We start from the raw sequence: 15,775 nt of genomic DNA, 5'->3' as shown, positions 1-15,775 counted from the left end.
GAAACTTTCAAAGGGATGACTTCAACTTTATCACTTGAAATCTTGGTTCAAAACCTTCCTTGTAAGCAGCAACCCTCTATCAAAAAATCCATGATAGGAAACACAAGCTCTGGAATATAACAACAGTTGGGAGATGACATATACTCTATATTTAGGAGCTGCATAGAAATGGAATGTTCACAATTTGAATCTGAAATCCTCTCTTTTGTGGCAAGTTGTTATGTTCTCAAACGTTCAGCATTGTCTATTTCTAGATGTAAGTCAAGATAAGTGACAGACTCAAGTATTGTGTAAATTTCAAGTGGACACATTGCAGAACATGGATTTGCCTCTATTACAGATTCAAAGCAGAAGTATAACTATTATGAATAGTCGAAATACATCAGAAGTAAAGTTGGCCATTGTTTTTTTAATTGATTTAAACACTTAATTGGCGTTATAATAGTAACCACAATGACTATGCCAGTATTTCTTTTTTGTAGCAATAGTCAAACAAAAAACATGAACTCTTGTTTAGAGTTTAAGTGAATTTTCAGATACTTTCCTGTTGTAAATTCAGTATTGTTCAGATATTTGCTTACAGTCAATTCAGTACTGTTCATAAGCTTTTCAGAAAATTCCGTCTGTTGTTGATTTGTACAGGTAAATATATAACTACTACTGAAAATTGACTGATAGACGGGACATGACTTACTAATTTAATGTTCAGTCTTAAGAGCCGTTCGGATCAACATGGCCGTATCAGATCAAAATTGGGTTACTAGTGTTGTCGTTAGATGTGTGTTCTGCTCTTAATATCTAATATTTGATACCCTTGGGGGATTTAGAAACTTTTAGAATTCTAACTGGTAATACAATCTCGTCGTCTAAAGCGCCCGGTATAAAGTGGTGATAGTGTCCGTCGACCTGTTGATCTGTCCAACTGATCGTCCGTTCATTTTGTTCGTCTAATTTCCAACTTTTGTATCCACAACTACTAACCGTTTGACATAGTTTTGTAAAACTTTCACATGATCATGCTAACATGATTTTGAACATTCTATTTCATATTTTCATATAAATATTTGTATGGGTTTACTTCAAGATGACAAGGGCTTCGTCATATCTGAACACTATAGTACACATTTGCTTTTTCTAAATCCTAAATCATAATTAATGAAACTTTCTCAAAAACTTAACCAAATAAAGCGATTGTGATCCTTCTTGTATTATCTTTAGGATTGTTTGTTGGTTGGGGGTCCCTTACCAAAGTATGGACTTTGCCATTACTTTATTTAGGGGGTATCCAGTTTGTAATTGCAACTCCTTAACAAGGTCGGGGAATTTAGACCACCTTGAAAATGAGGATTTATTGAATAGGGACAGAAATTCTGCCTTGCAACAGGCCACTTACGGACTCCTCAAAGAGTTGTTACAAGGGTTCTTAACGTGCACAGAGCGTGGCACTCTCGCTCTCTCTACACGAGGCATCTTGTAAATCCCGCACAGCCAAACGGACACCCCATTTTGGCAAGGGTTTTACTGCCTGTAGTGACCATATTTCTCTTCCTAAGCACACGTGGGGACAGGACCTGAAAGAAAATGAACATGTGATACAATGGAGTATATAAATTATACATACTCACGAAATGCATTTTAAGTTTACATAAAGGCCAATCGGTGATGGATATGATATTTTTTGCTTTATCAAACTACATGTTACTTCCATTTTCAATTTTGAGCAGGGGCCTCGGTGGCCAAGTGGTCTAAGTAGTTCTACTGTAATCACTAGCCAGTCAACACTGAGGTTGTGAGTTCGAACCCCGCTCGTGCGGTTGCACTCGACTCCAATCTTAATTGATTTGGATTGTTAGTTTTCCTATCGAAGGTCGGTGGTTTTCTCCGGGCACTACGGCTTTCTCCACCAATAAAAACTGGCCGCCACGAAATAGCCCAAATGTGGCGCTTAAAAGTGGCGTTAAAACTCTAACAATCAATCAATCAATTTTGAGCAAAGGTTAAGTTTAGCTTGGTAAACTGTGATAAACATTACAACCAGACCGTCAGAAATAGTTTTTCTCGTAGATGGTTCCTTAATTGTTTGAATGAAATACGTTCTATAAATTAAATACTATTACGAGTTTAAAAACATTATCGAACTATTTATCAGCTTGGTACCTTGTTTGTTATTGAATATGATGTGAAGTTGCGTGTTAATTAAGCCTTCGGTAAGGTATTCAGATTAACTAAATAGGTCTAAGATATAGGTATTGTTTTATTTCGCTATATAATGTTGGTTGAGATGATACAAATGTTTGGTACAAATTCCACTTTGAAAATGCTATTTGTAGACAAGTTATATTAGGGTGATACCGAACCTTCCTTATACGTTGTTAAAACTAAAACAAGTTCCAAAGTGCAATGTACTTTAGCATAGTATCATAGAGGAAGAAGACTTATAATATATTTTTATTTATGTGCACTTCCCATTTAAATTCCTTGTTGGCGTTTTAACGGAACAAGTATCAAAGATAACAAATTCAATTGAATGTAACAGGAACAAATGAACCGTAAGTGCATTCTTGTATGTTACTTATTCTTTTAAAATGTTATTTTCGATTAAATGTTTTTTCTATTTTAGATATAATTGAAATTAGTATCAAACGAAAGAGCGACAAAGATTGTTTTTTTTAAGTTTCCCTTTCCGTTTCCTTTTTGCCATGATGTAGAAAATATTCTGTTTTGTATGTCATAGATAATTCATATTCACACCTTCCGAATGTAAAAGTCCTGTTAACCAAAGATAAAAAAAAATAGAGAAATGATTAAACTTAAATGAATCTCAAGACGGAAACACATTCCTTTATACTACAAATATGTTATAAACTTTTGCAGGAAAATATGGAATTCGGCAACATATTTTTGGTGATGATATTACTGATAAAGAGTATTGACTGTAGTTACCATGAAAGTGCCTATCCATGTCCATTTGATCAGCGTTGTCGTTGTTTGAATAAAACAGATTTATTAGAAGTAACATGTAGGATTGTACTGGACAAAATTCCAATATTTCCATCGAACGTATGTATACTTGATCTTCGATGTAACGCTATCGAAACAGTCCAAAACAGATCTTTTGAAAATCTAAGGCATTTAATCAAACTTGATTTAAGCGACAATATTCTGGTTAAATTAGAACCAGAGGCATTCTTTGGACTTAAAAACTTGAAACGGTTAATGCTAAGAAATAACTATTTACACTACAATTTCAAATCATTTCCGAGTAAAATCTTTATGCCTTTGTCATCACTAGTATATTTAGATGTAGGTTCCAACAATATGCACAACACCAATCACCACTTCAAATTTCCCGACGATGTTATCTCAGAATTAACGTCGTTAGAAAGTATAAGTTTAGATATAATAGCTTCTGGACAGAAGTCTGTGCCGTTTGGCAGAAAGTTTTCAGAATTAACTTCGCTAAGAAAAATGAAAACAGATTTCTGTAGCCTGACCACTCTAAGTAACAACACGTTTGCTGACCTACCTTATCTTGATTCGATCAACTTAAACGGATGTTTGGTGAAATCGTATATACTATGTGCAATGTGTGGGAAACAGTTGAAACTTTTAAGTCTGGCATCGGTAGAGTTGAGTTATACCGATTTCTGGCGCTTCATCGCAGATTTCGGAGCATTTTCAGTCGAAACTTTAGTTATGACCGATATACTGCCTACAATAATTGATTTACCGGAACCGTTTTTCGATTTTTTATACAATACAGGAGTACAAAAGTTACTTCTAAACAAGAACAGATTTATAAAAGCAATACCTGCTACATTTTATCCATTCGGAAAATTTCCCACAACACTTAAAGTTTTAGATTTTTCGGACAACCATTTAAAAGAAATCCGATACAATATGGCACATTTATCACGGCTTGATTTACAGGGCAATGATTTGGGACAGTTTCTTGCAACTAATACATACATGGACAGCAACAAAACAGCTTTGAAAGAAATTAATCTGTCATTAAATTACATTCATATGTTAAATTTTTCAATATTTCACGGTCACTCAATGTTAGAAAAGATTAATCTTAGCAACAATGCCCTTCCAGACATTACTTTTGATGTATCAAGTTTAAAAGCGCTTATGTGGCTAGATCTATCAAGTAATAAAATAAGCATTTTTAAAAAGAGGACAATTGCATCATTGACAACTCTAATCAAGACAAACAATCTGAAGATTGATCTATCTGCGAACGTTTTACAGTGTAGCTGCCACTCGGAATATTTCATAAAATGGATTGCTGACAATTCTCGAAATTTTCTTTACAGTCAAATTTATAAATGCAAATTTGACAATGGAACCGTTATTGTTTTAGGGCAGATAGAACAAATAGCCCTTCAGCTCCAAAAAGAATGCGCCAGTCATACTGCTCTTATAATATGCATTTCTGTTGCCATATCTACAGCATGTATTGCCTTAGTTTTCGGATTAGTTTATCGGTACCGCTGGAAAATAAGGTATATGTATTATATGACAAAAAGTAGATACACACAATACACACCTTTGAACACAGGAATCGACCATACCTACAATGCATTTATATCCTATGCTGACACCGACAAAGATTTTGTTATAAATGAATGGATACCACAGATAGAACATAATAGCAATCTAAAGCTATGTATTCATCAACGTGATTTTGTTCCTGGTGAAGAAATAAATCACAACATCACACGTGGTATCCATGAAAGTAAAAAGACAATTTGTATAATAACTAAAGACTTTTTAGATTCTCATTTTTGCATGTTTGAATTTAACATGGCACGAATGGAAAGTATTTACTCCAGGAACGGACAAAGTGTTTTGTTTTTAGTGTTTTATGAGCAGATACTACCTAAGGAACTTCCACTTGTTGTATTAGAACATGTTCAACAGCAATCCTACATCGAATATCCGCATGATGAACAGGGAAATGTTGTGTTTTGGGAGAAAATGAAACAAGTAATAGGGTAATACAAACTTAAACCGGTATTAACTTTGACAATGTTATATATATTTTTGTAATTAGACATGAACGCATTTTGTATAAAGATTTCAAAATGTTTAGATTCCTGATGATGTCCTCCAACTAATAATGATAAAGCAAGTTAGCAGCCACAGCAACGATAATATCGAATAGGAACAATTTCTTTTTCATATGCTATGTATATATCTTTGGTGATAAAAATTGAAATCAGTCTGCGTCATACAATCACTGAGCTTTGGTGGCTCAACACAATACGTTAAATAAAAGAGCGTGCAAGCCACATTAAAACCTTTGAAATTGAAGGAAATACGGGTTTATCTTTCATTTTATAAAACTATCAAATCAGATGGTTCCATTAAACTTGCATTTGCCAAGATAAAAAAATATTTCAAGACTGGTCTGAATAAAACGGGACTTTACAAATCTTTATTCGAAAACTCTGTAAGTGGCATATAATTAAGATTCACTTAGTTATATAGAAAATTTTGCAGAGAAATTACTTTCTTTGATATATAGAATGATGCAATAATATTGTGTTGTGAATCTTCTCCTAAAAGCTACATCAATAAGTTACTTAAAATGTTTATCATTCTTTATTTATCAAAATAAAAAAGCTTTTTTGCCTCATATCGACTTCCTTGTGAGAACAAGGTAACATGGATGACTATAAATACATGTATTTGGACTTTCATAAATCAAGAGTGGGCAATTAATTTGAAATCAGTAAAGATAGATAAAAAATGTTTTATTAACTGTGTATTTGCATTCAGGTGTCACAGGTCAAATTTATTCGTTCATTGTGTGTTAATTTACGTTTTTTTATTGAGTTAAGCCTTCCAATTGATATTTTATAGTGTGTTTTTCTATGTTGTGATGTTATACTATTGTTTCAGAAAAGGGAGAAGGTTTGGTACCATTAAAACGTTTAATCCCGCTGCAAATGTTTGCAGCTGTCCTAAGTCAGGAATCTGATTACAGTAGTTGTTGTCTGTTTATGTAGTTCATACGTGTTTCTCGTTTCTCGTTTTTATATAGATTAGACTGTTGGTTTTTCTGTTTGAATGGTTTTACACTAGAAATTTTTTTGGGCCCCTTTATAGCTTGCTGTTCGGTGTGAGCCAATGCTCCGTGTTGAAGGCCGTACCTTGACCTATAATGGTTTAATTTTATAAATTGTAACTTGGATGGAGATTTGTTTCATTGGCACTCATACCACATCTTCCTATATCTATTAACTTTTATCAGTAGATATGATTTGTACGTATTAAAAAAGTGTTTCGTTTGGTCTTTCCTTGATTAAACCAATAAACTCATCATAGAAACCATGATTAAAATTGTGTACGCCAGACGCGCGTTTCGTCTATAAAAGACTTATTATCAGTTGCGCTCGAATAAAAAAAGTTGAAAAGGCCAAATAAAGTACGAAGTTGAGGAGCATTGAGGACCCAAAATTCCGAAAGGTTTTGCCAAATACAGCTAGGGTGATCTGTTCCTTGGATAGAAAATCCTTAGTATTTTAAAAAATTCAAAGGTTTGTAAACAGTTAATTTAGAGTGAACTGGGATTCAAAAAAGATTGAAATTTGCATTTATACGAATATATCGATCGTTTTTCCTCGACTTATGATTTTTAATTGAACCCTTGGCATCTTCTCATTTTTTGTGGTGGCGAAAGTTAATATTCTATACGACAAGATGTGAACACAAACAAGACAAATCTCTGAACATATGGGTTGGCTATCACTCTAATGCATTTATTTTTTTTATGCAGACGTCGACAAAATTCGTAATAAATCATTGGAATCAAAGAATAATCCAAACTGGCGATCTACAAAGTGGAACACAAGCAAGATAGTGCAATATTTCATGACACAAAATCATACATTTCATTTGTACACGTACTAGACAATACACAAATATACGAACAACACTTTATTTCGTTTTTTTCCCATCTCAAAGTGGCAGTGAGGACTTTAACTCTGAGCATAGTTAACATAATTGCCGTTTCTAGATAGTCGTAGCACCTGTTGGAGTGAAATTCTGTTTTTAAATGGGGATTTTTATGCCGTGATTTAATTCCGCGAGAAGTTTAATATAACTGAAAATTAGAGAGTTTTAAATTTGTTTTTTTTTTTATGTTTTGCTTCCCTCTTCCGAGAAACAGTACTTTTGTGTTGAAATGAAATATCATTGATATGTTCATTTATTGTAAATTGACTGTTTACAAAACGTTGAATTATTGGAAACCCTTAGGTTTTTCTACCCCACGTATAGATTGCCTTAGCCATATTTGGCACTACGGTATACAATTTACGGCATTTAAAGCTCTACAACTTCGTATTTGTAATGATCTACCAACTGTTTTAATTTGAGTGCTACTAATGAGCCTTATGCAGACGAATCGCGCGTCTGGTGTACACAATTATAAGCCTAGTAGTGTCTTAAATGAGTTTCTAGCTGAAAATTGCAAAACTAAATAGTATTTATTCCATAGAACAAACTTTCCAGTTTAAAGAATATATAAAATGATGCAACATTAGGAACCAAAATTATCATGTTCGAAAATGTCCAGCAGTTTTAACAACGAAAATCAGAACGAATTATTGCCATTGTTTTTGGATAAAATTCAATAGGTCGAAAGTTAGAAAGTATTATATATTCATTTTGTTGAAAATATTGAAAAGATATTTTTCTGTAATTTCTAAATAGATGTAAATTTAGTTGCAATGTATTGTAAAGCTAATGATTATATTATCCAAGTACTTAGTTAAGACAACAATAATAATTGCACCGTTTCAATTAGATTGCCTTTTTATAAATGAATACACAATCCAATTCTAAAGAGATGAAAATGCTTTTAAGAGATATAAATGCTTTTCAGATTCTATAAACGGTAATTCTTCTATCCTGGTCACAAACCCATAAACTGTTATCTTTTGATGCCAAACATGTGGGTGATTCTAATCCCTGGCGATGGTCTAACAGAATGGAGCAAGCATCGCCACTTTTGCTTATTAGAAATACAACATTATTACTAGGGTCAGAAACGAAAACACATTCATATGCGTCATTATGGCATATTCCGTTAGGAAAAAACTTCTTTCCAAGATTTAAAAACTCGCGTGCGTTAACGGTAAACTTGATAGATCTGGATTGTATGTTATCACTTCATGCTTTCTGGTTGACTTTAGTTTACTATGCACATTGTGATAGGAAATGCACAAAAATTGGTCACATTCAATGCATTTCCTGTATACCATAGAATTATTTTCACATAAGTCACAAATCCTTTTTGAACTAGTGATCTGGAAGGAGAGTAGTGCCTCAATATAATAATTTCTTTTCAATCCTTTGAGGCCACATTTAGATGTTTGGTGACATAGTGGACAACATATCCGATTTTCTTGCTGATCTCCAATAAGTTGTGTCACACAACCCAGGCAAAATGTATGGTAACAATGTAACAAAATTGGATCAGAATAAAATTCCAAGCATATAGGGAATGTTAAAAGATCATCATCAATTTTAATGTTCGATCTCTCAGAAGCCATTTTCTTTTAACTACTTCCGATTTAGTACTATATCTATCTATTCACGTTAGTTATACAGGTAAGTTAAATAGTTTTATCATCCGACTTTACTAAATATTGGTTTCATATAAATAGATTAGAAACAAAACACCAAACAGGTATTAGGAAGAAAAATAGTTTACAGCATTATATGATTAAGAAAGCTATATTGTTTCATTCCCTCTAATACATTTCATCCCCGGTTTTCGGTAGGGTTCGTGTTAGTTTTTGATGTATTGTTTTGTGGACGTTGTATTTTCGTCGATTTTCGGCGCACCTGAGATCAACCCCGGTTTTTTGTTGGGCTTGTGTTGCTCAGACTTTAGTTTTCTATGTTGTGTTTTGTAAACTGTTGTTTGTCTTTGGTCTCTTTCTTTTTTTGCCATATCGTTTTAGTTTATTTTCGACTTTGTTTGTCTTTGGTCTCTTTCTTTTTTTGCCATATCGTTTTAGTTTATTTTCGACTTATGAGTTTGAATGTACCTTTGGTATCTTTCGTCTCTCTTTTGCCATATCGTTGTCTATTTTTCTTGCATTTTCCTTATAATGCCATAACGATAAACTTTTAGTAATAAAACAAGAGAAATGAAATGATATCTATTTGAATTTGTTAAGGTGGCTGTATGCTTAAGATATTAAGCTACATATTACCTTCAAATTAAGTAGGTCTATTCACTAGGAAAGTAAAAGAATGAACCCGAGGATTATTCAATGAACGCTATCATATTTTTCAATTTTGATCAATGAATAATCTTGTACTCATATTTTCCGTATATCGGGTCATTTTTGTGAGGGGTTATGTTCGCAATCTGGCCTTAAGAAGAAAACAAATAATCTTTGCCGTGTTCATTGTTTGCATGTCGCAGCTTTGTGCAGTGTATTCAATGGACTATGAAGTGTTTGCGAGGCGCCATTTTCGGAAAATCTCCTTAATCTATGAAAATTAGACACAAGCGAAATTTTCCCGATATACGATATATGTCAAAGGTAGTAAAAAAATCACAGGATAAATTTCGGAAAAATATTTCCTTCTGCCAATTTAAACTCATGCAAGATTTTCCCGATATACGATATCTGTCAAAGGTAGGGAAACAATAGAAGAAATTATGTACCAACAAAACTAAATTAGCAAACCGACAAGGCCAAAAACAAGTCAAATCTAACCAATGGATTTCAAAATGTACACAAAAGTGCACAAATGGTTACATTCCGCATGTCTTAGATAGAATCCAGTCGTGTAGAGTACATTTACCAAAAAGAAATTGACATATCAATGAAGTATTTCATGTCAACACAAAAGTGCTGACTGCTGGACTGGTGATACACTCGGGGACGAAACGACCACCAGCAGTGGTATCGACCCAGTGATCGTACAAGCTCATCAAAGATAACAGGCTTGTAATTATTTAACGCCAAACGCGCGTTTCGTCTACATAAGACTCATCAGTGATGCATGTTTATGAAAAGATTTTTAGTGTGATAAAAGCTTTAAAAAATCAAACTTTAAGGAAAATTAATGTGTCACCAGTCTTTATGCATTTTTATATGTAGATAAATCTAATTGATACTTACGTACATAAAATATACGACGTAATCATTATAATGGTATGAGATAAGATCAAGTCAAGATTGGAGACAACAACATCTTTTTCTTTCATGTACATTTTGAAAGCAACAACATCGACTGATTTCTCAAAAATTTGAGTGAAAAACTTTGATAGTCATAGCAAAAACAAATTCTGGATAGGTGGAACTGTGCATTTTTAATAATCAGTCGAGGAACACACATCTTATTCTCATTATTTAACATCATAACACAGTTTATTCTGTGATTTGTTCATTGTTTTTTCTACATTGGCTAGAGGTATAGGGGGAGGGTTGAGATCTCAAAAAAACATGTTTAACCCCGCCGCATTTTTGCGCCTGTCCCAAGTCAGGAGCCTCTGGCCTTTGTTAGTCTTGTATCATTTTTAATTTTAGTTTCTTGTGTATAATTTGGAGTTTAGTATGACGTCCATTATCACTGAACTAGTATACATATTTGTTTAGGGGCCAGCTGAAGGACGCCTCCGGGTGCGGGAGTTTCTCGCTGCATTGAAGACCCATTGGTGGCCTTCGGCTGTTGTCTGCTTTATGGTCGGGTTGTTGTCTCATTGACACATTCCCCATTTCCATTCTCAATTTTAAGTATGACTGAAAGAAATCATAACAATAAAAGAACATTATATAACATTGGTACGTATTTTATTCACCCCGTATTCAAAGTTCATTCAATTTAATTAACCACATTCTTTATCGGATATCATATACAAGATATATTATGAAATATTTTTGGATCTCATGATTTTTCTATAAGGTGTTTAACTATGTGCAACCAACAGAACTAACCTATCTGTACTTAAGAGGTTCTAGATGGGCAGGCTTATTTTAAAGAGAAGAAAATCAAATATACACAGTGATAAATCCCATTACATTTGTGTAGGGTGGCATGGTGTCATGCAAGCACGTACAACGGTATAATATATTTTGTAATGTTTTTTGTACTTGTGTATTTGTTACAAAGATTTGTTAACTTTTATACCACAATGTTATGAACCTTTACTTAATCTTTGATCGAGACGAAAATGGAGTGGGTTGAGATCGATTGAAATAAATTCTTTAAACCTTTCCACACAATATTGTGCCTGTCGAAGTCCAGAAACTCATTACTTTCTGTCTTTTGAAATATCTTATTATATGTATTATTGTCATTTTGGGGGAATATGTGTCGATGGCAAAACTTAGAAAATATATTCTAATTTTTTTTCACTCTTCTTTTCTGAAATCTAATGAGACGCGAGGAGACTTGTTTTTATATGTTCCGTTGGTTGATAAAGTCTACCGTTTGATTTTGTTAGTTTTTATGGACTTCCCCTTTTTGAATTTACCTTGGAGATCGATATTTTTTTACATACTTTTTTCAGAACTTTACATATTTATTTTGTTATCGACCGCTATCTGAGCCTTTAGACTATATATTTGTTTGGTTATCACGGGTTGTTGAGTTGCTGTCTCATTGACGTGTATCCTAATTATATAAGTGTCTGATATTCGTATTTTACAGGCTGAGTTCTTTAATAGTCTGAGCTTGTGAAATTTTATAGCTTCATAGAACTCTGAAAGAAAGAAAAACCAAAGCGTTGATTGTAATTCCTTCAAAGATGTTTCTTCCTGAAAAGGTTTATATCAAAAAGACCAACAAACCACAACTGTAAAAACCAAGAAAATAAAACGATTGAAGTAACAACCTTCACCCTACTAGTAAAAACCATGTCACGTCATCTTTATGTATTGAACCATATGAAATTTGAATTAAAAAAGTTATTAGGCTAAAAATACTTATTATTCAACTAATATTTCATAAATTATTTAAAATCACCAAATACAATACAATCAAACAATTTAATAGATAGCATTATATCACAATATTAAGCAAAACGGTGAATTCAGTGTTTCTTGTATACGATGTACAGTTTGTATCAAATTAATTCCAAAATTACAGCTGTGAAATATGATTGCTATTTCTATTTCTAAATATAAACTTGATGCCATGCCAACTTATTTATATCTCGTGAAATTTCATTTTCTTCTGTGTACACAATAATTTACTGCAAGTAGCTTCATTTTGTGTTGCAGATTAGAGTGGTTGACTCGGAGTCAGATTAAATAATGTTTCTGCTAAGGGAGGCATGTCTTCCTGAAAAGGTTACCCTGTGACACGCATATTGAATATTAATTAATTTCCTTATGGGAGAGGATCGGAAAAGGATGCACCAAATTTTTTGAAATGTATAACGCACGTCTGGATTATAAAATGTTAATACTGGTATCTATGTTCCATACAAAGTAACTGAAGAACTATAAATGGGGGTTGCAATACACATGATTGAAAATACTTTCAAAGAAATGCAAAAATATATATATATTTAAGATAACAATAAATAGTTCATCAATTATAATAAACAATAATCTTCATTGTCATATAAACAAATTAAACATGTTTGTGACAAAGGCATACATATATATATATATATATATATAGCAATGCAATATAAATAATTGAACATAATGTATATAATATGAAAGAAAAAAATAAATCAAAATAAACAAATTATTCTAACAAAAATCGTTTAAATTCCAACAAGTCTTATTTTATGCTAGACGTTTTAACAACAGTTACTGCTATTCTTTTTGGTTTAGTACTGAAACATTTATTTATTTTATTTTGGTCAAAAGCAATTGAAAAATCCTCACAAAAAGGTATATAACATATAAATACGATCTTTTATCAGAGGCGCTGTCTGATATTGAAAAAGTCGGTGTGACTCATAACGTAAGTCGAAGAAGGACAGACAACACCATGCCAAGATAAAATATTTAAGAACAAACAAGAATCACAAAACAATATACAAACAAAATTGAGTAAAACGAATTTCCAACCACCAACAAAACAATAAATAATAATAAATAACTATGAAAATAACTATATAAATAAATAAAGTGCTCAGGAATGTTCACAAACATTTCATGTTTTCTCCGGAGTTTTTGTTGTCTATTGTTTTATGACTTTCTTCACTTCTAACGGGACCTCTGTTAATGTCTTGTATATTTCTTTCAGAATTTGTTGTTTCTTCGACTTTTTGTTTTGCCTGTTTAATAGGAGACGGTTTTGTTTCTAAAGGTTAGGGACCTCACGCTGCTCTTGTATTTTTCTGACTAACAGGTTTCTGGTTGACATTTTGAGTATCCGTGATCACTTACGACTAAAGTTGATCGTAAGTCATGAACAATTCAGTATAACTAAGATCAACTTTAGTCGTAAGATTTCTTTTGAAACTGATTACTGATCTTTGGTCAGAGTTTTGGCTCACAGGTTGTTGATATGATTTTACACTTACTGGTCTATGACTAACTGTTTCGTTAATTGTTCTTTTATAGGATTGTTTGTTTTATTGACTTAATGGATTCCGTTTTGACCTGATCTGACGGCTACTGGTCTTTGCCTTACAGGGTTTTCAACTTTTGTCTTTGTAGGTATTTTCTTTAGATAACCCTTTCCAGTAGTTTGTTCATCCGTAATTGCCTTTGTGTTGCTTTCTTCTCCAGATGCGACTATCAGATAGTGTTCTCCTATTTTCTCCATTAATTTGCCACATTTTTGCCCGGTCCATCGCATTTGTAGCTTTTCATCACGATAAAAATTTATAAACAGTAACTGTGTAAAAACCATACTCATTGGCCCTGAAGGTGGCCAATCCATTTTCTCTAAAAGTAATGGAATGATCGACTTCTTGAGAGAATCGGACAAACTCACTTCCCCAGAACATTTAGCAGTTTCCAGTTGTTTTAAACCTGAAATAACGAACGAATATTTCAGGTCGTTTTAATTCTCGTGCACAATTGTTTTAAACTCTAGAAAAACGAAAAGATGTTTCCAGTCTTGTGTATCTCCTATTCTATTCTTTTTATCAAGAGAAGAATGAAAATAGTCACTAGAAGTCACTACTTTAACTGAGTCGGTCTTTATCCAGACATTTCTTTTGTATCTTAAGACCATGAAAAGTGTATTCATGTTTTATTTTTTTTCACTTTTTTTCAAGTAAACAGTGCTGTGGCACTAGCCATGGTTTGTAACATAGAAAGATATTTCACATTTGATTTTATTTGTAGTTTTTTACTCAAATTATGGGTATATTCTGCCTAATGCAAAGTTTATATCATATAAGTGGGACCTTTTAGATTGTATAGCTCCAAATGATTTTATACATCTACATATACCCCAACGACACTTACCAAGGAGGAAATCCTAAATATTAAAAGGTCAGTTCTATGTTTTTTTTGAAATTCTACCAAAGAAGAAGAACTGGATCTTCCTTCACTGTATTGGATACCTAAATTACATAAGTGTCCTTACGAGCAACGTTATATTGCAGGGTCTTCTAAGTGCTCCACGAAACCTTTAAATTATTAACATCAATTTTATCAACAATCAAAGCCGGGCTTCAAAGTTATCGGGAATTACCTACTATGGTGGTTCCGTGAATCAAATGGGGATACTTAAAAATTCGAAAGATCTGTTCAAGTACATACAATCTAAGTCTCTTTCCTCTTATAATAGTATTAAAATATTTGAAGTTTCTACCCTTTACACAAGTATTCCCCATTCCAAACTAAAACAAAATTGAAAGAACTGGTCATGCTTTGTTTCAGAAAAGAGAATGGCAAACGCAGAAACAAGTACATGTATCTTGTCTTAAGGAGGGATAAATCGTACTTTGTAAAATTCGCTCTTATTCAAACCAAAAATTCTCTGAAACTGACATTATCAAGATGCTTGATTTCTTCATTGACATTGACAACATATTTTTTACGTTTGAAGGACGTGTTTTCAACAAATAATCGGTATGGGTATGGGAACCAGCTTGTTCCTTTATTCATATGAGGGTGTCTTCATACAGGAGCTTCTTAGAAAGAATGAAAAGAAGCTAGAGGTATTCTTTTAACTTCATGATATATAGATGATGTCCTCTCACTAAATAATTCAAAGTTTGGCGAGTATGTTAAACGCATCTTCCCCATCGAACTTGAGATAAAGGATACAACAGATATAGTTAAGTCTGCCTAATAATTTGACTTACATCTAGAAATTGACAATGAGGGTTGGTTGAGAACAAAACTTGCATATGGAGTGTATATCTCCCAGTTAATACGATATTCAAGAGCTTGTATTTCCTATCATGATTTCCTTATTAGAGGGTTGCTGCTTAGAAGGAAGCTATTGAACCAAGAGTTCCAAGTGTTGAGGTTGAAATCATACCTTTTTCCGTTCAATTTTATCTTAAATTAAGCTGCAAGTTATTACTGTTGAATAATCGCAATTTTTTTTTATCCAGGGCATTTTTATACTTACTATACGGTATGGTTTTGTCTTATTGTTGAAGTTAGAACAGTGACGTTTAGTTGTTTACATCCTTATCCTCTGGTATTTTGGTGGATATTTATCTCATTCAGAATCTTACCTCCATTTCATGTGAAACCAAATTAAAACAGTGGTAAAGGAGATAAACAGTCAGTATGTAGATGCGACTTTTTTATACAAACATTTGAAAATCCAACAATATTTTACAAAATTATCAAATGCATGAAACATT

Source organism: Mytilus californianus, unplaced genomic scaffold (assembly GCF_021869535.1).
Source record: "Mytilus californianus isolate M0D057914Y unplaced genomic scaffold, xbMytCali1.0.p SCAF_3, whole genome shotgun sequence".
Taxonomy (NCBI): Eukaryota; Metazoa; Mollusca; class Bivalvia; order Mytilida; family Mytilidae; genus Mytilus; species Mytilus californianus.
Note: the sequence above shows the minus strand (reverse complement) of the source record.